A 26,860-nucleotide genomic window follows, 5' to 3' on the forward strand; every position below is an offset into this window, starting at 1 on the left:
ATTAAACACTTGGAGGTTATGTACCCAGGAAGAGGAACCGAATTTATTTTTGCTCTTGTAAAAACAAGCTAATGCCAAAGAAGAATAGCCTTTAATTTTTATTTATTTTAAATACCTGTCATGTTTAAAAATGAATATAACACCACTGTGATTTGATTGACTGGCAAATGTCTGTATCAGACTGTTTTCAAATAAGTTCTTCTTTCTTACTCTGAAAATTGTTGCATGCCTCTTCAAAAAAAACCACCAAAACCACAACAAACCAACAATGAAAAAAACAAAACAAAATACACCATGCAACAAAAAAACCCCAGCAAGATGAGCAATGAATTGATGGCCTTCTTTAAAAGTAGGTTTGTCTGAACTTGTAACATTGTAAATAATTACTTTTGTATCTAATGCGTTACACATGACATTTAGAAAACACTTCACCACTGCAAGACAATTAGAGAGCACATTAGATCAGAAGGAAGGAAGAACAAACTGCAGGAAAGACTTTAATCAGCATTCATTATTTTTTTCTGTATTCTGAGAAAATTATATATGTCAAATACACGCCTTTAATCAAATAATGATTAAAATATTCAGATCTCACCTATGTGGTTAGATGCATTGACCCAAATTTCAGGCGTCCAAGGGGAAAACCCTGTAGTTTGTGCAGCTGATAGAAGCGCTCTGTTCCCACCCCCTGCTGTAATTAATTTGGCCAGCAATCCATTGTTTGTTTTTTTGTCACTTTTTTTTTTTGTTTTGAAAAGTTCCCCCGTCTGCTGTTCATACCATGCTTTAAGATAAACAAGAGAATCCTTTTCGTTTGTCTCTTTTTCTTCTTTGTAGCTAACTGCCAGGCCACCTGAACAAATCAACTGCTTCACAAGGTCCCCAAATAAACACATCTTTTGGTACGGGTAACTGAGGTTAACTGGGCAGAGGCAAATGAAACTCATTCCTCTTCATTTTTTCTTCTTTTGTAGTTAACCTGCTGGATTCAAAAACGATTCAAGGGGAGCTGGGCTGGATCTCCTACCCATCACATGGGGTGAGTTCACTAGACTGTGAAATGGAAAAGTGCTGCTACAGACCAATGTGCTATTTAACCATTGTTTCCTCTTCAGAGGACACTGCGCAATAGCGCTGGTTCTTTGGAGCTTCAAAAATAGTCTGCTCTAAACTTGCAATATATGGTTTGTATAGATAGGGTGCCTTCTCTTTAGAACATACATCACACTGCATGTAGTCCCCAGGAAGAGCTCACTCATATTGAAGAAAAAGAAAGCAAGAGGTGCATTGAACAACAAAAAAAATAGTCCTCTTTGAGTAGTTCCTTCTTCTATCGCAATATGTATTTTTAAAAGATATCGTGTGACTGTTTCATAGTATTACTTGCTGGTTTATTCACATGGAAGTAGTGGAAGGTGAAAAATGTGGACGTAAGCAGGAGATGCAAGTACTTATTTGATAACTTTTATGCTGAATTGCTCAAGTATTGTTACTGTAGTGTTACTTATGAGTTAAAATGTTATTAAAGAAATGTCTAAATAATTTTCTTGAGGGTTGTTTTTTTTTTATTATTTACCTTGTATCCAGATCTAATGAAACAAGGAGTTCTATTTGGAGAAGTGAAAGCGCAGTCTTGGAGCATCTGTGCTTTCAAACTTGCTAATTTTGTCATTTTTACACAGCATTTGCCAACAATATCTTTTTAAAATTTTTGACAACTTAATATCAGTGCATAGCTGTCCAGTGGTCCTGATAGCCAGTCACTTCCCGACTTCTTGTCTCTGTGGAATGTATATGTGTGTGTGTGTATAGGAACAACGCATTACTCTCTTTCTATTGCATAGCGCAGGTATGCAAGGAGACTTTTGCATTCCTGCATTCTGTCCCCTGAACAACTGAAAAAACCACTTGGCAGGCTGAAGCCCTGGTGTCTGGAGCTTCCCTCACCCTTGCTGTGCTGTCAAATCTTTGCTGAAAGAAGGCATACTGAGTGAGACCTGTGGCTCCTTCTCTTGCTGTCCTGTCACTTGTGCCTGTCTTCATGGTGCTTTATTTCCTTCCTCTATGACAGTCTTATTTTGGTTTTCTACCTTTAGGATGACAACTCCTAGAAGTTTTCATGCATCTCTGCCTGCCTGCATCTTCTACCCTAAGGATAAACCTCTGCCAGAGAGTACTGCCAAGTCTTAAGTCCTTGGGAAATGTTGTCTCTAGTCTTGATAAGGGCAAGGAGTTGCTAGCTAAGAGTTCAGCGACTGTTCTTTTTCCAAACCAAGTGCATTTCGAATTTTTGGTGTTAGCAGATCTTTGCTCACTGGTTTGTTTGTAGGATCATGGACATCCATTTTTTTGATTCTTCTGCAGCTTTGGACAAGCTGTTACTTCACCTTTTTCACTTTTATGGAGATCAGTGGTAACAGTACTTCTGCATCTCTGCCTTATGGGATTCAGTTGTTAATATTTAAGTAGTGCCTTCCTGATATTAAGTGTTATGCAGATGTTTAGCAGTATTTAAAGATTAAGGCTTGGTTTATTTTTTGAGTTTGTACATGGATCTCTCTTTTTGTTTCTGAACAAATTGTTCCATTCTCATGGGGAAGAAGTGGGAGGAGGGTTCATGTTTCTTTCTAGTGCTTGTTCCTGCTGACTTTTTCCCAATAAGGAACCTCTATAAACAGGATGTCCAAGAGGGAACTCTCCAGCAACTTCTAGCTCATCAGTTTTTTTGTCTCTACTTGCATTTTTTCTCCCCGCCGTCCCGTTTTTGTTTCTCTCCCAACTGCCCTGCCCTCCTCCTCTCCTTTACTCTTCTGCTCTGTTCATCTCCTTGCAGCTGTGCTGATCTACTGCTCTGCTCCCCGCAGCTGTGCCTCTCTTGCCTTGGATGCCTAAAGCAGTTGGTAGGGAATGATACAGGGTATCTTGGGGGCTATAAGAAAAACAGATGTGCTACATTACCCCACCAAAAAGGGCCCCCAGATCTCTCAAAGCAATTTTACTAGCTTCTGAAAGTTTTTAGTCAGGTAAATCCAGCACAACTTGTTTGTGTGTGTCTGTGCATGCTGTTCCTATTTACTGTAGTATCCAGATACTGAAGCCAAAGTAAATCATGGAATTGTACTGATGTTCTTACAAGTTAATGAAATTCATATTTAAAAATCGCATGGTAGTAAGTTAACGTAGAACATGTACTGTGAATGTTTTTGTGTAAAAGAACTGAGACTCTAAACCATAGCCTTCAAAATACCGTGAAATTTTAACATTACATATTGAAACATCAATGTAAAGTTTAGAAATAGTATCATCTATCCTATCTGATTTGGCATTTTGCTGTAAAATGATGATAGCTTGAACATCATGTAAAAGAGACGCCTTCTTTTTACAGCCCTTTATTTATAGTCAATTAATTAAACCTGGTAAATATGGCTGCGTCTGTCTCTGAGCTAACTAAAATATGAACTTAAACTTCAGTGGAAAAACATTATAATAAAGATGTCACATCATATTGAAAGATTGCTAATAGCATAGTAGTGATTTACAAGGTAAAGCTAATAGAGCTACACTTGAGGCTGTGATTCACAAATGAGATTATTGGTGTTGTGCCAGTTCTTCTCCAGCATGCAGCAGTCTCTTCATCTGAAGCCATAAATGTCAGTATACTGAGGCTGGTGACTTACAGAATTTTAAAAAATAATGTAGCCAAGGTGTTTAATAAACCTCTTCCTAGGTTAATAGTTTTATCTTATCGATACATGATATTGATTCATTTCTGGCAAAATGACCCAAATTCATCGGTTGTCATTTTCAGCATTCAGTGGTTCCTCTTTATTCTTTTAAGTCTGCCTTGACTTGGGCATATATAATAACAACTTTCCAGAAATTCTTGAATATTTATGCTAAGATTTCTAGCTCATTTGTATTCGAAGATCTCTGTGTCCCACACAAGCACACTCTAATGGCAGTGTTTTAGACCACAGTTAATAATATCACCCTGTAAGAATGTGATCTCTCCTTGAACCATCCCACACAGCCGCAGTCTTGGCGTCAGTAACACTGATCTGGTCAGCCTCATTAAAATCCCTGAAGTACAAAACATTGGCCCCTCTAGATAGCAAGGCAACGGAATTAAAAAATATAATAGTGGGCTTTGCTGATGCTTGAGCATGATTGGCAGCAGCCACAAGGCCTGTATCCTGTACTACCATCTCCAGCACCTGCCTAGGCAACCTTTTTGTAATGCCAATCAGTCAAATACCAGTTCCATTTCTATAGGTTTCATTAAAGGGGAAAGAAAGAAGAGCTACTTAGTCTGTGCAGAGTCTATTATTGATATGCTGATTAAGCATAACGAAAGTGATCATTAACTGCAATTCACGTAAATTACAGCAGCACAGATGTGGGGGTTGGGAGGATAAAAAAGCAAGTCACTTTAATAATATACAATAGAAATGTGATGGATAATTCATACAGGACAAAAAGAGTACAGTCTAAATCCTGCTCTGCATATTCATGCAAGTGGTTATATTGGTTTCAGTATCATTTATTTTAGTAAGAAAAGTGTTTTGAATTTAACTCTAGCTCTGTGTTCTTCGGGAAGTTTAGAAAAAAACCCAACCTAATTGTGACATAATCGCAGTATATTGTTCTGCAGTCACCTAACTTGTGACTTGATTTTTACATGTTTATTATTCATAATTGTGGACTTGAAATTTTGGGGCTTTTTTTTTTTTTTTTCAGTCAGTAGAAAAGTAAAAGAGAAATCATACTTTGCCTTGTAGCTGGAGAAAAGAATGCCCTGTCATTTATAATTGTCATGTAACAGGTAATTTAAAAACAAAACAAACAAAAAACCCCAGACAAAAATGAAACCTGACCCAAATCTGTTCAGTGTGAGACTAAAGTTAGTAAATTGTGGGCAAAATTTTGGAAGACTGGTTGGAAAAATATTGTCTTTGATTGTGACAGAAATTTTCTAGGTCCTTGAGTTTCTTCAGAAACATCTGACTTCTTTGAGAGCTGGCTGCGCTCAGTGCCTTAAACTTTTGGGCATGCACTTCAGCTGCTGACTCTACACTGAAGTGCATTTGAAATCTGGTGTTTTTCTTAGTGGTCAGTCTCATGATCATTTGAAACAAAACATGCTGATCATCTCGGTAATGGAAACTGGTTCATAAATATGGGAGGAGAGAGGGATAATACTCTGCTTCTCTAATAGTTTGTGTTGTGCTAGGAAGGCTAGAGCATGCGTGACTGAGATTAATGAGAGTTTTTCCATCAACTGAAATTGGGTTAGAATCCAAAAATCCAAGTGAAAATGAGGAAAATGCCTCCTTTCTTATGTTTCAAAAGCCTGAAAGTAGTTTGTCACATTAGACTGTACTACTGCCTACGCATGACACTGGCAATCACTCTGGCTGCATTTGTTCTGGTTTCAGTAATTGGCTAATGTGTGGCCTTTTTTTGTGGGATACCATGGACACAGTGACTGAAGAAGACTGACTAAATTAAGCATTTGGTTATCCCTTGTGACTATATGAAGGTAGAGGAGAACTTGTGCAGAGTTACGTTTGCCTGTGGTTAAGGTGCACTTAAATAAGCTGCATTCAAGAATCAGTTGTTCAGGGCACCGAGAACGGAAGGTTTCTCTGTTTATATGGAAGGTGTTTTCAAGATGAATAAGTATTTCCATGAGCAGTGGAAATAATGAGGTTTATTTTCCTGCAGTTTTGTGTCTTGCAGTTAATTGAGTCCTGTGATTGAAGGTTTTTTTGCAGTAGGTCCTTAATGCCAGAGTGTTTCCTGGTGTCACACTTCAGTCTTCTCCTCAGCTGGGCACACAGAAAGTTTCTCTTCCCTACACGTGTCTCTTACTTTCACACCACTGTAGAATCTTAGGACAGCTGAGCTGTCAAAAAAAAAAAAAAAAAAGTGAAACTGGCCAACAACTACAAAAATTTATGAAATAAAATAGTTGTAGTTTTTTTCAGTACCGATTGGCGTCTTAGTCTGTATTCATTTTTTTGTCTGAGACACCAAACCCGTCTTGTCAACTGCTAAGTGATACGGTATTTAAAGTGTGGAGTATTACCAAAATCTCAAGGTGGATGTGAAAATTAGTTTCAAAGTAAAGCAAATGACATTAAACAATTGATATGAGATAAAAGATTGAAACTGAAAGGTATCTTTGTAAAAGAAAAAAAAAAAACACAAAAACTTAAGTACTTTTTTCCAAAAATGGAAACAGGCACATTATGCTGTTATACGCTTTCTTTTTCCTATTCATTAGCAGTGGAATTTCCTTAGTACTTCTTAAAACAATGCATTCTGTTAAAACCAAGATTTATCTGTGTTTTGCCTGAGCTCTGGTCTCCTTACAACTTCATATATTTCCTACTGTCACCCTGCCTTTCACGACTTGTGTATCAGCAAGCAGACTGTTTTGGCGATTGCAAGTCAAACAAACCACTTGGGATTCTGTTTTTGTGAATCATAGACTTTGTTTTGTCTTACCCTGGACGGCTGATTGAGAAAGTAATTTTTTTGGTTAATATACTATTTTTTTTTCTTTCCAGTAAGATATTTGCTTTTGGAGTGCACTGAAAGTATATTTGTTTCATTTTATCCTCCTTTTTTCAATATAATGAAAAAGGTGATGTTAAAAATAAGAACACTTTACCTATAGCTTTCATAAGTTCTTCCTTTCACCTCCAACTTTCTGTAATCAAGCATGTGCTCCTTCTCATTTTTAGACTTTTTGTTTTCTTCCTACTAGAATCAAACTTTTTGAATTTATTTTTATTACTGTAAAGTGAATGATTTTGATTTGGAGAGGGATGCTTAAAAATCTGCCTCTTTTGAACTAAAATCTCTTCATTCATGCTCTGAGCCTTGAATCAGAATGCAGTGGTGGTTTCTTCAGAGTCTGGGTGCTGCTTTTACACGAAATCTGAACATGACGAAAACTAAGTTTATTTGTACTGTACTTTTTTTCCCTGTTCTGATAAGTATTACTTTTAGCAACATAAAGCTACAAGATATGCCAGATGATTATTTTAATTGTATGAATATTATTAAACTCATGACATCATTGTTCAGTACTCCTTTCTGAATGTAACATGAAAGTTTTGTTGATGTCTTCAGAAGCAGCGTGTGAGCAGTCAAGGGTAGAACACTTTTGGGGTACTTCAGCTGGCTTTGACGTGTGTTTTGTCTGTGCACTATCTTTAGCTGCTTGCATTAAGCATGCATTTAAAATGGAAGTTTAAATAAAAATAATGTGGAGTTGACTAAACAAATGAGGGAAATGTTTTGGAAAAAAAAATTGAGATCATGCATTTTACTTCAGAATTATGACTGTCGCTTATTATGAATTCTTAGAAAGAAATGTCTTTTTAAATGTGGAGCACCGTGATGTTCTTTAGATGTGTTGTTTTGATGATTGCAGTCTGTATTGCATTCATTTGAAAAATTCAGTTATGATCATAGTGGTACTGTGTTTTGATACATTTTAAAAACAGCCTTCAATTTGACATAAAGTAAAAAGTATGCTAAGTTGTATTCCATGATCATCGTTAAGGCAGAGACAAAGCTGCCTTTTCCCTTTCTTCTGAAACTAGCATTTTTAATGTGTTACTTCGAATTATTATTTTTTTTAAATAGAGATCTCATAAAGCTCAACTACAAAAAGCTAAATGTACTGGAAGTGCAATGTCCTTGTACCATTTTTTTATAATGAAAAATACAGAAAAATCCCCCATATTTCATTAGCCTCATCAGTCATTTTACTTAATGGTAATAGGTTGCTGAAGGTTGGGGATCAGTTTTCCATGGTTTCAAAAAAAAAAAAAAAAGAGCAAGTTTTGGCTTCTATTCCAAGAGTTAAATAAAGATCTTATTTAGAGCTGGAATTGCAGATACTTCAGCCTCCAATTTTTCTTTTTAACTTTCAAAGCTTAGAAACGTCATAATTCTCCTCACGGGCAGAATTTTATTTCTGTCAGCATAAACGCAGTCCGTTTGTGAGAAGTTCTCTCAAATGGCCTGATCACCATGAGATATTTTCCCCTTTGTAAAGAAACGCTTACTTTATAATTTTATTCATTTTCTTTTATGCTGAATTTATTTGCATAAACCAGAACAGAGGAAAGCAAATACAGTAACTGTCATGAAATGCAACATTATTTATCACAGGGGCATGCTACAGTCGATTTTAAGACTGTTTTTATAACATCAAGACCACAAGAAGAGTAACTACAGTCTTCAGTTAAAAATGCCCATAAACGGTTTCGCCTGATAGCTTTGCTGTGGTTCTGCATTATTTTTTATGATCTAAATAGTCTGAGTAGGTAATTTATTCTGGATGTATTTTTTTTCCTCCTTTTTTTTTTTTCCCCAGATTTCTGAAAAGACTCAATGTGAAGTGATTGTCCGTGTAGAACGGTATTTTCTACAATTTAAAATCGTTCTTTTAAAAGGTATTGGAAAGTAGGCGCACAAGTGCCTGGATGGCTTGCTGGAACAGCAAGTCTGAGTAGTTTATAGGCAGGAGACCCGCACGCCGCTGAATTCTCCTCCTAATCTTCCAGAGTTGTTTGTGAAAACAGCTTCTGTTAACTAATTTCCCAATTTCGCACACTTTTGACTTCTCCAGAGCGATCTCCCAAGCCTCCCCGGTTGCCTTTCGACAGCGTGAGGAGCAGCAGCGGGGCGAAGCGGTGCGCGGTGCCCGGAGGTGCGCGGTGCCCGGCCGCGGGCGGGGCGGGCGCGTTCTCTTCCCGGCCCCGGCGGCGGCCAGCGCCAGGCTTGCTCCCGCGGCTGGAGGGCAGGTGAGCAGCAGCCGGGAGGGACGGGGCACGCCTGGGCGAAGGCCCGTGCGGGAGCTCCCTCCTTCCCTCCCTCCCTCCCTGCCGGCGCCAGCCCGTTACCGTGCGGGCGGCCGCTGGAGCTGCGGTCCCGCGCAGGGCTGACCGTTGCGCGGGGCCCCCCTCCGCCAGACCCCGCCGGGGTGCGGGGCCGCTTTCCGGCCGCGGGGCCGCAGTGAAAGACGCGGCAGGTTCCCCGGGGGTGAGGGAGGAGCGCCGGGGAGGTTCAGTCGGGCGCTGCGGTGCCGGTGCGGGCGGTGTGTTTGAGGAGGGGTACGGCGGGGCGCTTTACCCGCCTGACCGCTGCCCTCGCAGCCCGGCCGGGCGGCCGCGGTCAGGCCCCTCGGGCGGCGGTGGGATTCCGCTGGGTTTCCTCCCATGCCAGGAGGGCACGGGCTGCCTTCGGGGCGAGAGTTAAAACCTCGATGGAGGGGCCATGACCGTGTTTCAGCGAGCACTCTGCGCGTGTGGTGCAGCCCTCCTGGTGTTAGCAGTAGCGGTGTCCAAAAGCGAAGCGGCGCGGGCTCGGCAGGCACACAGCACGGCGGGCACGGCTCGCTCCGAGCGGAACGGCCCGGCGCCGCCGCCGCCTCCCCGATCCTTCCTTCCTCCCTCCTTCCCTTCCATCCCGGCCGCCCCGTGCCCGCGGCAGGTGGCGCTGTTCCCGCGGCGCGGCCGCCGCCGGCGGGGCGCGGGCTGGTGGCCGGCACCTTTTGGCTCCCGCTGGTCGGGCTTGCTGCGTCCTTCTAGGCAGCCTCTGTGGTTCCCTTCAGGTGTGCCGTCCAGCTGCGCAAGTGGCCGGTGTTTCCCTTCTTCGTGTGCTCGATTCGTTTTGGAGCGGAAGGCGTTACGGCGAAATGCGTGTTTCACACTCGTGTTCTGCTGTTAACCAGTCGTTGGGCGCTATAAAGGGTGTGTTGGGGTTTAGGGCTCTTTGCGCCGCGCGTAGGTACTGCCTTATACATAGTACAGTGATGACATCTGTCAGTTTTACCCTGTGACATGTGGTTCATGCGTCTGTGTGCTAGTTTTCCCTGCCGAACTGCGGTTCCTCGATGCGTCTCAGGCTAGAACGGCATTTCCAGCTGTTGGGTTTTCAGAGGCCCCAAAGGGTAATTGAGACGCACGGAATGATTGCTAGTTGTCTGTTAGCACATGTAAGTATGGACGAGCGGTGTGCTGCTGTGTGGTTTGCGTGCTGTTGCGTTAGACAAGTAGGGGCAGTCAACACCATCCTTCCTCAAGGGGCTGACAATTGATTTCACTTAGACTCCAGGGAAAAAATTGGAATTGCTCTGTCTGTGTTCTTGTTTTTAAACAAAATAAAAACCTAAACCCAAAGTGAGTCTCTTAAATCTACAGGATGGTTACTGTTTACAGTAGCTGAGGCTTAGTTTTGAAATTGCCTGTCAACATTCACATACGGTGCTTTCTGTATGGAAAAGCTAGGGAATGGTAGGAATTACAGGTTTTGTATCCTTTATCAATTGTTTATCTTAGAACATTACAGGTAGATTTTGACCAACAAGCCTTTAGTTAGGACCTGTTTAGACTTCATTGATCCTGACAAAAAAATAGTGGTGAATCAATTTGCTTCAAGCTCTGATATTGCCCAGAAATAGAGACTGATGGGAGATGTTATCCAAGGGCTGGAGCACCTGTCCTCTGAAGACAGGCTGAGAGAGTTGGGGCTGTTCAGGCTAGAGAAGAGAAGGCTCCAGGGTGATCTTATCGCAGCCTTCCAGTACTTAAAGGGGGCCTACAGGAAAGCTGGAGAGGGACTTTTTACAAGGGCGTGTAGTATAGGACAAGGGGCAATGGCTTTAAACTGAAAAAGGGCAGATTTAGATTAGATATAAGGAAGAAATTTTTCACTGTGAGGGTGGTGAGGCACTGGAACAGGTTGCTAGAGAAGTCGTGGATGCCCCATCCCTGGAAGTGTTCAAGGCCAGGTTGGATGAGGCTTTGGGCAACCTGGTATAGTGGAAGGTGTCCCTGCCCATGGCAGGGGAGTTGGAACTAGAGGTCCCTTCCAACCTTAACCATTCTATGATTCTATGTTGACAGTGTTGGTTGTGGATCAGGCTGCAGAATGATATAAATCAGAATTTACTTTTAATTTAGAATCTTTTTAAAAGTTTGATACTGAAATATGTCTCAACTCCAGAGATGTGGATTATCAGAGAAATCATGAAATTGTTGTCCATCTAGTCATCCAATCTCCTGCTAAGTGCAGGACTATTGCTAACGTTGTATCAGATGAACAACTACTGCTTTGGTTAGCAGACTTGGAAGCCTCTGAGGATGAAAATAGCACAAACCCTCCAGGCAGCCTGTTTCAGTGCTGCACAGGCTTCTAGTGAACAGAATCCTGCCTGATACCTGATCTGAATCTCTCAAGACAGTTTTGTGGCTGTTTTCTCTTCAGATACCGTCTGCCGCTTCTGAGGAGAGTTTGTCTGTGTTAAGTCCCTTTCAAGTTCTTGCAGTCTGCAATTACATCACTCCTTAGTTTGTTCTATTTGTAAAACTGAACAAGCCCTGCTTCCTCGCATCATGTACTTTTGTCCTCTAACTATCTTGTTATTGAGCAATCTCACTCACTATGATGCCATCATAGTAGCTTTCTCAAGTGGGGTAGATGAACATGTCAAAAACCTCTACTAGGATGGCAGAAAAAATCCAAGAATGGGATGAAGTGGGAATGTAGGCGCTTTATCTACGTAACTGATCAAGTGTTTCTGTCTAGAAACAGTTCACAAGCAACATTATATTTTATTTTACATTCCTTTTACCACCCAGGGATTTGACAAGTAGAAGCTAAACAGGTTCTGGGGGAATTAAGGTTTCTTGGAAAGCGAAGATAACAGCATAGTATGGCTTACTTCTCCACAGCTCCTAAAAATGAGAGATCTGATCCTATATTAGCTTGTTATCCAAAAGCTCTTATAATGGGAGATGTTTATCTAGAATCTGAGTGTTTTTAAGGCCTTTTCCAATCTCAAGAGCTTTTTCCATGATAGCAGAAAATCTTAAGCTTGTATTTTCTGCCTAAAGGGGTGATTTTGTTTGTTTAAGATTTGGTAGCAGGAGTGTTTTTTGGATTTGTGTGTGTTCTTTTTTTTTTTTTAAAAAAAACCACCAAAACCCAAACCAAAACAAAAAACCCCAAAGCCAGACATGTTTCCTGAGGGTGAATAGGGCACAAAAAAAGAGGGTTAAAGAAGTAATGACAGCTGACCTGAAGACGAAAACTCTGGTAAAATGACATTAAACAGTCAAAGCCTGTGTAGAGAGAGGTGTCAGGTGTGAAGGCAAGTGAAGAATTGAGACTGAAATTTGCAGAAAACACCCTGGATTTCAGCTGCTTGTGGAGCTATTCCTGCTGCCTTCAGTCTAGAAGACTTGGACCGTCTTTCCTGTGTGGCAGTAGGGAATAAAGATGCCACAACAACCTTCATGTTTCAGAGGAAAGACAGGACCCTTTGGCTTCTGCAGGAGGGAGAGAGCTCGAGTTAACTCCCAGCTTCCCTGTGACTCTTGACTCCTTCCTTCATACCGCAGAGATTGATGCAATGACGTTTGTGCCTGTCATCTGTTCAAAACCCTGCCTTCACAAACCTCCGTGTAAATATTTACCAGAAGTTCAAACAAACAGGATTCTTGCTTTTACACATTTCACTTAATGCAAAATTAAAATCCTAGCCAGAACTTCTGAAGTTAATTTTCTTCCTGGTCGTGTAGTTTGATACATAATGTGCAATGCATTCCATCAAACTTATGGGATGTGTAACCTGGCAAAGCAAACATTGCTACTGGAACTTGAGCGTTTATGTTCCCTGATATCCTTGTGTTACCTGTTTAGCTTTCACTAATATTTTAGTGACACTTTATTAATAAACATAACGTATCAACGACACTAATTTAATTTTACTCTGAAACCTGGTAATAAATGTTTGAACTGTAGAGCATTTATGTTGAAGTGGTTTAGCCTGAAGAAGTGTTTAGAGAGGCTGAGCTGCACTTCTCCTGATGGCACCGTAGTTCAGCAGCGTATATTCAGAACTAAATGGTTTTTGGATTAGAACATCCTCTTACAATGAAAACATCCAGAGGGATGAACGTTAATAAGATTGGTAGAAAAGTACTATGTGGATGAAGGACAGGCAGAGGTGGTGAAGTAGTGCGCAAAATAAATGTGCAGCCCAGGTGGAAGCTTTCCCTCTACTACAGGACTGATTTGCCAGGACCATAGGACTGGAATTATTATTCTCTCGTAGACTGTGAACTAACTGAAGGTATCTCCCAAGTACACATGTGGCTAAACACAGAGGTATTGGCTTTGAGCACAGAGGATGGGATTGAGTGAGCAGACAACAGTTTGCTCACTTCCAAATCTTGGAACAAACCACTTACTGAATGTTAGTACTGTCACATCTTTAATTTACATAGTGTTTTAAGAGAAGGCTATGTATGCATTGTCTGTCTCATGCTGTAGCAGAGGTTGGATTGTGGACTACCTTACTTTTATGTTCCTGAAGAGTTTGTGGTTTTATTTTAAAGTACTGTTAAATAAAACATAAGCAGACACTGCGAGAATGGAGAACATTTTGGAAATAGAAAGTAAGTGCTGAGTGTTGGTGTTCTTAAGATTTTAGGAAAGCTAATAGATATGTGGTATACTACATGTTGAAAATTCAGTTGCGTTATGCGTGCACTAGTGCAATGTCTTGATTTAGAAGGTGGAGGGCAGCATTGAACTCACAGAGCTGACTTACGTGGTTAAACCACTGTTAATAGAGACACAAAGTGAAAGGTCTGTGATTTGTGTTATGTAGGCTGAAATGTAGCGACTTTGAGGACTGAGCAAAGAGAACACAGTTTTACTTGACTGGGAGTTGTGTTTGAAGAATGGCGGGTCACCATAAAGAAGGTGTAGAAGACTAATACGATCTGTTATTAGGTATAAAATCTGTGTTAGTATATAATCTGTTTGTGTTTATGTTCTTTTAAAAACTACAAGAATTCAACAGTGGAGCAAGGAAGTATCTGAACTGAAAGTGTACCCTTGGACTCCTGCAATGACTGATGCATAAAAGTTTGTAGGATTATGTCTGCCATCCTATTTTATGTTAAATACAAAATGTGTATTTAATTGTTTCTGATATGTTTGGAAGTGATTTTTTAAAAAAAAAACAACATGCATTTTAACTGGTGCATGCTAGAGGTCTTTACAAACACTGGTCAAATGCGATGTAGGTTTGTTTAACCCAGTTTACTAGTTGAGTTAAAGGCAGTGCTGTGACCAAATGTAAACAAGTTTTGGCACGGCCACTCGCAATGTGTTTTGTTTAGAAATCAAGTTCATTTAGTAACTAGGGCACTGGTTTTCATCTCTCTGGTTATGCCTTGTTTAGAAAAACTGATTTAAATATAGGGATTTGAATCTTTCTTTTGCATTCTTCTGTAAAACAGAGTTTTTGAATTAAAACCTCACAAGTTTTTTACCTTCTAATTTGTCTGTTCAAATTCTGCAAAATGTAGTCATCCAGGAAAGACCATGGAAATGTACAAGAATCAGACTGCCTTTAATTTCTGTTCCTTTTTTTAAAAAACAAAAATGTTTTTACAAAACAAAAAAAAGGAAGGGGAGGAGAAAAACAAAACTGGGAGTGATAGCATTCCATTCAGTTTATCTTTTTAGTGCTAAATTTCCCTTCTTCACCATTACAGGAAGAACAGACCAGTCTTCCTGCCCGTGTTTCTTGCCAGTGAACGCTTTGGTCCAGTTGTTTCTCTTGTTACATACAGTGAGATTCTACCAACTGCATGGGAAGAGTTTGCTGAATATAGCTGAGTGTCAGGCCTGGAGTCTCCTGAAACCCGAGTAGGATGAAAAGAGTGTGGAGTTTTTCTCCAGTGCTCTGCTATGGATTGTGCAGAATTAACTGCGTGTGTTCTCAGGGTTGAGTATTCTGGAAGAATGTCATTTGTATTGCTTTTTACCTTAGCTGTTCTGTTAAAATACAAGCATTCTTGAGTTGATTTGGTGACTTTCTGTCAAAGGTTGAAGGATCCTGTAAGGTGTGTTGTCAGTGCAAGGACGTTCTTCAGCTGTGGTGTTGGTGTGCATCTCTGGAACAGATGTGTATACAGAGATGTTCTCCTATGCACTGTATTACTAAAAATAATCATAATATATAATTTAAAAAAGACCATTTACATAGTTAAAATATTACAATTGAATCCTGCCATGTTTAGCTTGATCTATTAAGGAAACAGGGATTGGTAATCCTGATAGAAATTCTGGCTTTTTTCAACCATCCCTAATAATTTTTGAATATTATTTCTCTGATTTCGGCCACATTTTACTGGAGGGGGCCAGGCAGCGTAGGTCTCAAACATACTTAATTCCTATGTTTCCTGTAAGAAGGACTTAGTCTTCCTTTGAGTAGCCCCACTCAAGCTGTAGTTATCAACTATTGTAATATTTACATGGAGGACAACCATTATAAAAGTCCAACTCAGGAAAATCCTTTAGATAAAGCTCTGCCTCCCTAAACCTAAAGTCAGATGAGCGCCAGATGAAAATCTTCATGAAGCCAGGCTTCCTTAGTTCTCACACGCATAGGAATTATTTGTTCTACTAAGCTTCCTTTGACTTCGGAGGGCTTCCAAGGCATGGCACGTGAGGTGCAATGGCAAGTGATAGGTATGACCCCACACAGGATACACATCTCTCTTTCACTGCATAAAACCGTAGCACATGAGTAGAATTTAAAAAGCCTTAGAAATATATGTATGTTTGAAAGTTGGCGTTTATATTCCTAGCAATTAACATTCTTTAGAAAATATCAAGCATCTGATTCTGTGTTTGAGAGAGAAGCACTTCAGGGATGTATGTACATGCTCACTGTGTTTCCACTGAAGCGTGATTCTGCATCCTAGTAAAAAATTGCATTGAGTATTAATAGTATTTGAAAATTATGCAAGAAGAAAAACTTCTGCAATATCTGCTGTTAATGGTATAGAAGACAGTGATATAGGAGTAAAATGTTGGAGGTACGAGTGGGAAGTGACCAGCTGCTTCTTAATATATATTATGACAGAAAACTTTTTATCTTATGGCAAGCTGATGTTAGGAGGTCTCTGCTTCCTAGCAAAGGAGCATCAGAACCGTTACTATGGCTGACATAGTTACTTCCCATATGAATGCTTTTAACAATGTGGAGTCGTTGAAAAGATTTATGTAGAAAAACAGAAGAGGAGTAATGAAAAGGATGTCTAGAAGAGTTACCCTGATAAATTTCTTGAACTTAATTCTCAGCAGGAGATAGAATCACTTTTATCCTAGCCAGTCTATCACTCTGGACAAAGCGAAGGACGGGCAGAGCTCTAGGGTCTATAGTGTATTAAACTTGTTAACCTACCTGTGAACCCATTTTAGACATAGGAATTGTGTCAGATTTGCATTGTAGCTAAGAGTAAAATATGGCTTCATGCAAGTAATGCTCCTGCACTGAACATAACAAAGAGAGTAGTTAATGCAGTCTTCCCCATCCTACCTCAGTCATCCTATATGTGAGTAGTGTTTTGTAAATATGATGAACTGAAATGAATATAAACTGTTATATTTTGGCACCATGTTTTGTGCCGGGTGTTCAGTGGAATAGAGTCATGGCTGGAAAGGACAGAGGTGAAGTAAGTGTCTGAAGGGAAATAATTGGTTCAAAATGGCTATAAATGCCTTTGCTGTGAAGAGAGAATGAATGCAGAAGTGCAGTAAGCCATCACTGATGGGTGGTGTGAGCAGTGTAGATAGTATACTGGGCAACTGGAAAGGTTATGGAATGGGTAATGGCAGTATTAAAATGATAATAAAGTAAGAGTACCAAAAGGTCAAAATAAATAATAAAGACATATTGTATTATCTGAGACACAATGGGCCAATAAAAAAAGGAAACAGTTGAGAATCTTAGAAATAACCCAGGATAATTCAGTTAACGTGCAATTTGCATAGAACCCAAATTAGATTAAATAATTGTTTCAATGTCCACAAATTGCTAAAGATGTGTAAACCAAGAATAATGGAAGAAAGATCATATTGGGCTAACTGACAGTGGGAATGTGGTGACACTTGGCATTTTGTGCACTGAAAGGAACAGGGATATGGGGGAAAAGAGTAGATGGCAATGTCATAGAGGCCTACAGCAAATGTGCGGAAGGAGTTGGAACTGTGGAGAAGATAAGCTAAAGAGAAGACATTCAGAAAGAGAGAGAAAAAGGAAAAATGAAGGATACAATCTTAGTTTAAAATATATAGCTATACATCAGCAAGCTGTGAACTGAGAGAGAACGCCATATGGCGTTCAAAGTATATATTTTTTTCCTGCTGTTTGTTAAACTAGTAGAAGAGAACCCATGTTCACATCATGCCCTGTGATCTGTATGGCAGCGTGGCCCTTTCTCTCCAAAGGGCTGTCCATGCTACCGGGGATACCGAATGGTGAAGGTGAGCCATGGGCCACGCTTGGAGCGGGGACTCCTTCCAGAGCAGCCCTCTGTATCTGTCAGAAGCTGTATCATTTCATGCTGTATCATTGGGGTGTTACTCTCTGGCTGGTTGCTGAATCCTTGTACTGGTCCTGTCAAGGAGCTGTGGGATGAGAATGGCATGATGAAGGGTAGGGGTGGGAGACCAGAAGGTGGGCAGGCAGCAGCTGCTGGATCTCGTTGTAATGTCTGCCCCAAATCATAACTGCCGTTGTGTCGTCCAGATAAAATTTTATCTAGTTGACGAAGTAAACAATACCATCAAGTCTGATTTTTAACATTTATACACAATGTATTTAGAAGTTTACCAGTGGGTTTAAACCAGTCTGTTGTTTCTGCGTTCAATGAGGAGAGTAATTAAAAAACCCAACCACTATGAGACCTCTGTGCTATTTTCAAAACACTGTTTTTGCTGAATTGACTTTCCAAGGTTCAACAAATACCTTGATGGGTAAAATGAATGCAGAATCCTGCTCAAAAGTATTACATTATAAAGCAAAACTCTAATAGTTCTTTGCCTACGCTTTTATGAATGTAGTAGAAGTTCTCTGGTCTTTTTTTCTACGAAAGTTACACAAATACAGGTAGCTTTATAGCCATGCACACACTGACTGTTTTGCCTGATGAAGTAGGTGAAGACAGATGATTGTGCAAAGTTACATAGATTTATGCAGCCTTTTTTTGTCTATAAACACCCCCCCCCCCCATTTCATAGCCTTATAGTACATACTTGTTATCTGTGAGCTGCATAAGTCTTGACAGTTTTGGTCTATAATGAGTTTGTTTAATGAATTAATTTTCAGGCGCTTTCAGCCATAGTTTCACAGATTGATTGTTTCTGGAATGCTGAAGAGAAAACCCTAAAAGAAAGTAGTTAATTAAGTGTCATGTATACATTGCGAAAATAATTTTTTTTCCCCAAATTGACTCTGACAGAGACAGAAAGATGATAATATGGTCACAGTTGTAAAAGGACTGGATGTCGGAACATGACACCGAACTTACATGTGCAGTATAACACGTATTAATTACATCTACCCGTCCAGACAGGAATTGATTGAGTCCAGTTGGCTATGGAAAATTGCTAATTTGGCTTTCTTTAAGCAGTTTTAAAATGTCTGTTCTTTTGTGTATGATAAGGCTTTTCTGTGGTTGCCAGGAAGAAATATAAAACGTTTTGTTAATGTAAAAGATACCACATCTCCCTTTTCCACGTAGGTGGCATCTTTTGTCTGTCAAAAGTAGCAGCATCTCCCTGGAGGAGAAACTCTAGTCGTATGAAGATGAATTCAAATCTCAGCAGCAGCAGGTCACAGAACTCGGTAAACATGAGTCTAGTTCTCACACTTATGTAAATCTTTAAACATCAGCTTGAGATCTTCTGGATGCAAGTGTTTTTTTCATGTGTCCGTTTATCTTTCTACTTGTTTCACTTTCCTCATTAGGATTTTAAGCTTCCACGGACTTGATGTTTTTGAGTCAGCTTGCGTATTTTGTCGTGCAAAGATTTCCAGCAGCTCATTTTGAGAAATATTCTTGCTCCGTCAATGTGGCTTATACTGCAGGTAGGGAAGGGTTGCTGAGGGCAAAGGCAAAGGAGCCCATGGTTATGTAGGATGCGATAAACAAGAAGAGGGAGAGTGAGAATGGGATGCGCGGGGAAAGTGCGTGTGCAGTTTGACACACGGGCTGCCTTTTCTAGGGAACTGCAAAAGCAATGCTGATATTTGAGTGCTGTGGGAGTTCCTTCTCTGCAGATTTTTATGGATATCTGTGGTACATGCGCACACACACGAGAATGATTTACCTCTTCATTAATAGTGGTATGTTAGGATTTTAACCAGAATGAAATTAATTGCATCATGGAGATGTAAGTTCTATCTTTCCTTCCTCTCTTTCTGCTGCTTCTACCTAGTCCCCAAGAACAGAAGTATGGCGGCGATGTTTCTGCTCTTGAATTACTGAAGTAATTAGTAGTACCTCACTGCAAGGGGCTCTTCTGACGAATTTTCTCTGAATGCAGTTTACCAATTCAGGACTTCAGATTTGAGCATTTGAGACCAATTTTATGGAAGGGGAGTTGGAGTTTGATCATATGCATCATTTAGTTGCTTCTGTGTCTGGTTCTGATGTGCTAAGCTGGTAAAAGATGTCTCAGCTGTGGAATATGGTCTTCCTTGTTTTGTGAGGCTGAGAGCACAGCAGGTGTCAGTTACCATTCAGTAGGAGTTTCAGGTGCCAGCACTTTCAGAGTTTGTGAATTTCTTTGGAGAACAAGCTTTTTTTGCCTCTCATTTGTGTTTTGACAGTGGTCTGCGTCAGAAGATATGTAGTCCTTGTGCTGTTTGTAAATACCTCTGCTCTAGTAGTATAAGTGTAAAATAAAAAGCTATTGTTCAAGTTGCTGATTCCTGTGGCCGGCAACCAGTACAAAAAGTCCTGACATTTGCTGGTGGTTGGCAAAGGGCAGCTCTACGTACAGCATTTTAACTTCCAGCTCTGGAAATACAGGTAAGCTTTAGGGAGACTGTACTGGTTTTTTTTTTCAGTAATTTGATGACATCATTAATAGGGAAATAAAGCATTTGAATCATTTCCATAACAGAAAGTTGATGTTAAGAAGTATTTTCTGCTGATCCATTGACCTTTTGGTGCTTGATGCCACATGCAAACATGTTAGCTCTACTTTCCTGTTAGGAATTTCCCACTGGAAAATGAGCTGTTACTAGTAATTTAAAAACAACAGTAACATCCCACCCCTCAACTCTGGGGAGCATAGTTATAGCTTATGGCATTCAATTAAAAATTAGGTACTGGATTATATGGCACTAAGCACAGAAGTACCTCACAAATCAAGGGGTTTTATTATTGCAGTCTGCCATACAAATCTTGTCTTTTAATCATGCAAACGTGTCCACCGTGTTTGTTTTTTTTAATATATACAAACTAATTTTAAAAAGAATCTTCTAAAAGAACATGAAATATGCATACTTTTTAATAAACTAATATTTATTGTACTAGAACCTTTCATGCTAAACGGCATACTAGTGTATCAGGGTAGCCAAATGCAGTGAGTGTGAACTGAGGGAAACACTGTCATGTCTTGAAAACTAGATTTTTGTTTTACTGGAAATTAAAAAAAAAAGGCAACAATGATAAACCAAAAAAGTCTTAGCATTCCCAAAGAAAGCAGTAAGTATTAAATCAGTTTAGTTCAAATGAAGGCAATACACTGGAACTTTGTATAGATACCAAGTTCTTTATGATTTATGGTACAAGATAAATATGAAATTAACTTGATAGTCATTGATCTTGTACTGCAATGTATTGACAACCTGCAATGTGATATGTCTTCTAGAGTTTGATTGCTTTCTTATCACTTTTAAAGTAAAGGTTATTCTTTATTACTCTACTTCCTACGTTTTTATTAATATGAAGGAGAAGCAGACGTTCTGACCTTGCTGTCCTACTGTTTTGAGCAACTCATTTGGTTTCACTGCCATTAGATAATTTGGCCTGGATCACTTTCCTCCAAATGTACATTTGAGAGATTGTTTTCATTAAATGCCTTGTTTCTGAAGTCTTTGTAATGAAGTAAGACTGATTTGGTGACTATATGTATAAAAGTCTCACTGTGTATGCAGAGTTAAAGTCTAGGTGATAAATTCCTCTACCTTGTACCTTGGACCGGTGTACTTGCTCTATATTCTCTATAATCTGTCTCTTTTAGGTCTATTGCCTTCATTTCACGGCTCTGAATAGTTGCAAATGGCTTCTTCACAAGTCATCCAACCACATAAATATGATTTATTTTATAAACTTTGTAATTTAATTTGCCATATAGACAGCATTTAAACATGAATATAGTGTTCAGTTCAATGTCAGTTTTTCATATTACCTCTGGCTATTTGATGCTTGTAGGCATAGGAAAACTATTGTAGATACTATCAGAGCTTTTGGACATTCCTCTGATCCATTCAGATCTGCTTTAAGGGCTGGCTGCAAGCCATATAAATATCTCTCAAATATTACTTTCATAGAGAAATAGAAAAACTACAACAGTATCTGTCAGAAGTGTAAAGGAAAGTAGTCGCATATTATACAAAATCCTTTAATGATTAGACTTACTGAAAATAATTTGCATTTCAGACTACATAGCAGTTTCAGGTGAGATGTAGGAATATGGTGTGCAATGGGAAAAAATAATAAATTTTGTCAGGCTTGGAGTCATAGTAATTCTGATTGTGGCAGCTTAATTTAAATACACAATGAATGATGTTCCATATCACAAGCCTGGTCAAATCCTAATTTTTAGTAGTAAGATGTAGTAATACATCTCAATATTTCTTGAGGGAAAAGAAGGAACTATTACTGTTTTATTCTAGTAACTTGTAGTGACAGGTGACATTGACTTAACAGCTCTAACTTGAATTGATTCAATATATAATAGAATGGTGGTTCTTCAGGTTCTGGTCTTATTAAAGGTTTGTATATGGAGCTAGTTGCACTGACCATTCTGTGAACTCACAGCATTGAGTCTTCCAGTGGTGTTAAAGTAAATCCAGTTATGATATGAAAGTCATGAGAACAAAATGTGCCTGTGACTGTAATGCAATGTAATTTGCAATGAGCTTTTCCAGGGCTGCAGCATAATTTCAATAACATCTATAATCATAGTGTCTGAAGAGTTTGTGTGCTTTAGTGATTTTTTTTTTTTTTTGGGTCTTTGTTGATTTAAATATGAATTGGAAATTCTTTGGGTGCAAATCTGATGTCAATTTTACTACCCTTTACTGTAGCATTAGTGTTATGATTTCAGAGGAACAGCTCTTATATGCTGTGGTTATATCAATATATGACCAGAATAAATGCTGATTTTTGAGTATTGTTAATGAAATTACATTATATTCTCAGACAATCACTAAATCTAAGTGAGTAAAAGTATAGTAACATCTAGAGTCATAGAATGGTTTGGGTTGCAGGGGACCTTCAAGATCATCTAGTTCCAACCCCCCTGCCATGGGCAGGGATACCTTCCACTACACCAGGTTGCCCAAAGCCTCATCCAACCTGGCCTTGAACACTGCCAGGGATGGGGCATCCACAACATCTCTGGGCAACCTGTTCCAGTGCCTCATCACCCTCAGAGTGAAGAATTTCCTCCTTATCTGTAATCGAAATGTACCCTCTTTCAGTTTAAATCCATTGCCCCTTGTCCTATCACTACATGCCTTTCTAAAAAGTCCCTCTCCAGGTTTCCTGTAGGCCCCCTTTAAGTACTGGAAGGCTGCTATAAGATCACCCTGGAGCCTTCTCTTCTCCAGGCTGAACAGCCCCAACTCTCTCAGCCTGTCTTCATAGCAGAGGTGTTCCAGCCCTCGGATCATCTTCGTGGCCCTCCTCTGGACTCGCTCCAGCAGCTCCACATCCTTCTTGTGTAGGAGACTCCAGAGCTGAACACAGTATTCCAGGTGGGATCTCACGAGAGCAGAGTAGAGGGGCAGAATCACTTCCCTCGACCTGCTGGCCACGCTTCTTTTGATGCAGCCCAGGATACGGTTTGCTTTCTGGGCTGCCAGCGCACATTGCCGGCTCATGTTGAGCTTCTCATCCACCAGCACTCCCAAGTCCTTTTCCTCAGGGCTGCTCTCAATCCATTCTCCACCCAGCCTGTACTTGTGCTTGGGATTGCCCCGACCATAATCCTAACTTAATGAAGTTTTGCTGCTGTTATGATACTTATTGGTGTCAGATTAATTTTACAGATTTGATTATTTTTAAAACTAAGAACCATCCCCCCCCCCATCCTCCTTGTATTTTAGCATAAGCACATGAAGTATCGCTGTTTCTGAAATGTAATTAGTAGTCTGTGTTATTTAGTGGTAAATAACAAGAGAAAATTTGTTCACTGCACAGCTGCTATATGTCTCACTAGCATGTTTTCTTTGGGGTGGGGGGGAGAGAAAATCTAAACAGAATGCCAGCCAGGGGCTGATAGAAAAAAAAAAATCACATAAAAATGTAAGTTTCTTGAGAAGTATGAGAAAGTGAATAAGAAAATAGTTTTTAATGACAAAGTAGTTTTATGTTTCCTGATGTTGATTTGTGCCAGTTGCTGAAGTATGAAATAAGAATTAAAATTAACCAAACGGTACAAGAAGGAAAATTACTGATGTATGGAGTTTTCATCTGAGCTCTTAAACTTTGAATTGTGATTTTTTTACTATATCATTAAGCATGTCTCAAAAATATGAAGAATCTTGTATAACTGTTGTCACTTTTCTCCCTGGACTTGATTTTCAGATTTTCTGTAATGTCATTTTGAGCAGAAGTTCTTTAATCTTCTAGTAATATGATTTGACATATTCTAAATTACAAGACAATGCTTTATTGTGGTGGTGTTTGTAAATAGTAAATTGGTTATCAGTAAAGAGCTTCAGGCAGCCATTTTTGTTGTTTAAAATTCACTAGTAAACCCACCGTTCAAGAATACTTCACTAGAATAATTAATTTAATAGGGTATTGGACCTACAGTTGCAGAAACTTCTTGCATGATCTATATCCTTAGGCCTCTCCGAAGATCTATCAAAAGTGTAATTTGCTACAAAATCCACATATTTGAGTTTCTGTGACAAATTGTGATCATTAGTTTACATTATATAGAGTGTACCATGGGGCTTTGCACAGAGTGGAATAATATGGCACCTGGAAGTTGAGGACATGAAAAATAAGTTGCAAAATTCAAAAGACATCACATGAGTTCAGTAGGTACAAGCTTAGCTGGAACTGACCCAAGGCAGAGTTTCAGTTCAGCAAATACAAGTGTTTGAGTTTGGCAGAATTGCCCCAGCAAAAAGCTGAAAAAAGTAGCAAAATTTAAACATTTTAGTGGGTGAGTGGGATCATTTTAGAAAGAACTGCATTTTATCATTAAGGATTGAGGACTGTTGTCCATTTTTAAGACAGTATTGTGTAACACTTCGGGTTCTTCAACAAAACCATATTTAATTTTAGTTTTCATTTGTGCTATGTGATCTGTATGCCAATGCACACGATATGTTTATGGCTGATACATTTGTCAGCTGTCACAATGACATCACATGTTTGAGTTTTAGGATTTAATTATATGTATTTGACTTAAAATGCTTATGCATCACTTTCATGGTCAAGTAACCATATATCATAAATCAGAGGAAACCAGAAAAAGTATCATCTTTGGTATTGTGTCTTTTATGACTTGGAGTTTGAGACTGAAATATTTTTTTGCCTTTCTTAAATTTGCATGACCCAAATGTTACTTAAGTATAAGGAACGAACGTGAACCTCCATAAAATATTTTTGTAGGAGCAAAATAGTTAACATTGTATATCAATCACATTCATAGCTGTTAAAGTTTATATCATTTGAAAAATTTATGGACACTATATTACAGAGGAGGACTGCAGTGTGATAAGAGAGCACAGGATATTAAAAAAGATTATATATCCAAAAAAAGAGAGATTTACTATGCTCAGGAAGTGCAGCATGGATGTGGAAAAATGAAAATGGAAAATTAGCTTACAGATAAAAAAGAAAAAATTCAGAACAATTGAAGGTCAAACACTGACAAATTTTGCATGTGAGTGATAGAGAGGGCTTTGTCACTTTCTTCAGTATTCTCCTGCTCTCTGTGCACAGTGGTCTTGAACGCTGAGATGAACTTCCTTGGTCCTCTCCTAAGGCATTCTGTAGCTATGGTTGTGGCTGTGGTAAATAGAGGCAGCAGTGCCATGCAAAATTAAAATGCAGAGTTTTCCAGTCTTTCCCAGAAAACTGAATTGCAGGCTGTTGTATGATCATGAAATGAAACAGCCCTCCAATCCTTTTTAGGGTAGAGTCTGTGTTTTTGTTTCTTAACATCAGCCAGTCATTTTCACCCTAAATTGTGTGTATTTCACTATGTGTAACTGACACCATAGTTCACAGCATCTCTGAATTTGTTCCAGAGTTTGCCATAAATACCTGATACTTCATTGTCCTCTTGGTTTTACACTGCTTGTGCAAAGGCAATGAACAGGATTTTGTATTTCTTCTGTAAATATTGGTTTACTCAAAGCAGATGTTTTATGACAAATCATTTGAGGGTGTAGCATTGAAGAGGCATGAAATAAAGCCTCTTGAGAGCAGCATTGTCTGGAGAAAAAATAATATAGCAGTATCAATGCCACTGTAGTTGAAAAAACCAAATGTGTTTATTTTAGTGAAATTTATTGAGAGAAATTTATTTAAGGTGACTGTGATATTATAGTGTTTCATGGTATAACTTATTGTATTAATTTGTTTTATGGCAAGATTTCATTAGTTCCTAAACAATATCTGGATGTAATAAATATTTGTAGGTAACTCTAGTACTAAAAATGAGCACTGAGAGGGCTATAAGAAACAGGTTTAGATTGAAAAGGAACAGGTGAATCAGAAACAGAGGAATTTTTTTTTAAAGACCAGTACAAAGGCTCATTGCTCTTTTTTAATTTTTTTTTTTTCTATTTTTTTCCTTTACCTTCCTTTGGGCTCGAGAGTTTTTTCAGAGTTTTGTAACTGAGAAATCATAGAATGGTTAGGGTTGGAAGGGACCTTAAAGATCATCTAGTTCTAACCCTCCTGCCATGGGCAGAGAAATCCTCCACTACATCAGGTTGCTCAAAGCCTCATCCAACCTGTCCTTGAACACTTCCAGGGATGGGGCATCCACAGCTTCTCTGGGCAACCTGTTCCAGTGCCTCACCACCCTCAGAGTCAAGAATTTCTTCCTTACCTGTAATTGAAATGTACCCTCTTTCAGTTTAAAGTCATTGCCCCTTGTCCTGTCACTACATGCCCTTGTAAAAAGTCCCTCTCCAGCTTTCCTGTAGGCCCCCTTTAAGTACTGGAAAGCTGCTATAAGATCACCCCGGAGCCTTCTCTTCTCCAGGCTGAACAGCCCCAACTTTCTCAGCCTGTCTTCATAGCAGAGGTGCTCCAGCCCTCGGATCATCTTCGTGGCCCTCCTCTGGTCTCTCTCCAGCAGCTCCAAGTCCTTCTTGTGTTGAGGACTCCAGAGCTGAACACAGTATTCCAGCTGGGGTGTCACGAGAGCAGAGTAGAGGGGCAGAATCACCTCCCTTGACCTGCTGGCCACACTTCTTTTGATGCAGCCCAGGATACGGTTTGCTTTCTGGGCTGCCAGCGCACATTGCTGGCTCATGTTGAGCTTCTCATCCACCAGCACTCCCAAGTCCTTTTCCTCAGGGCTGCTCTCAATCCATTCTCCGCCCAGCCTGTACTTGTGCTTGGGATTGCGCCGACCCATGTGCAGGACCTTGCACTTGGCGTTGTTGAACTTCATGAGATTCTCACAGGCCCACCTCTCCAGCCTGTCAAGGTCCCTCTGGATGGCATCCCTTCCCTCCAGCGTGTCCACAACACCA

At 39.7% G+C, this 26,860-nt stretch overlaps 1 protein-coding gene across 1 annotated transcript in view; it reads left to right on the forward strand.

The window, feature by feature from the left end:
- The first annotated feature begins 982 nt into the window (after window positions 1-982).
- EPHA3 (EPH receptor A3) overlaps window positions 983-26,860 on the forward strand; it is a 218,011-nt gene continuing 192,133 nt past the window's right edge. The window contains exon 1 of the mRNA XM_086628600.1: window positions 983-1,039. The gene's annotated coding sequence lies outside the window, so the exon portion shown is untranslated. The remainder of the gene's footprint in view (window positions 1,040-26,860) is intronic.

This window comes from Tauraco erythrolophus, chromosome 1 (genome assembly GCF_009769465.1).
Source record: "Tauraco erythrolophus isolate bTauEry1 chromosome 1, bTauEry1.pri, whole genome shotgun sequence".
NCBI lineage: Eukaryota > Metazoa > Chordata > Aves > Musophagiformes > Musophagidae > Tauraco > Tauraco erythrolophus.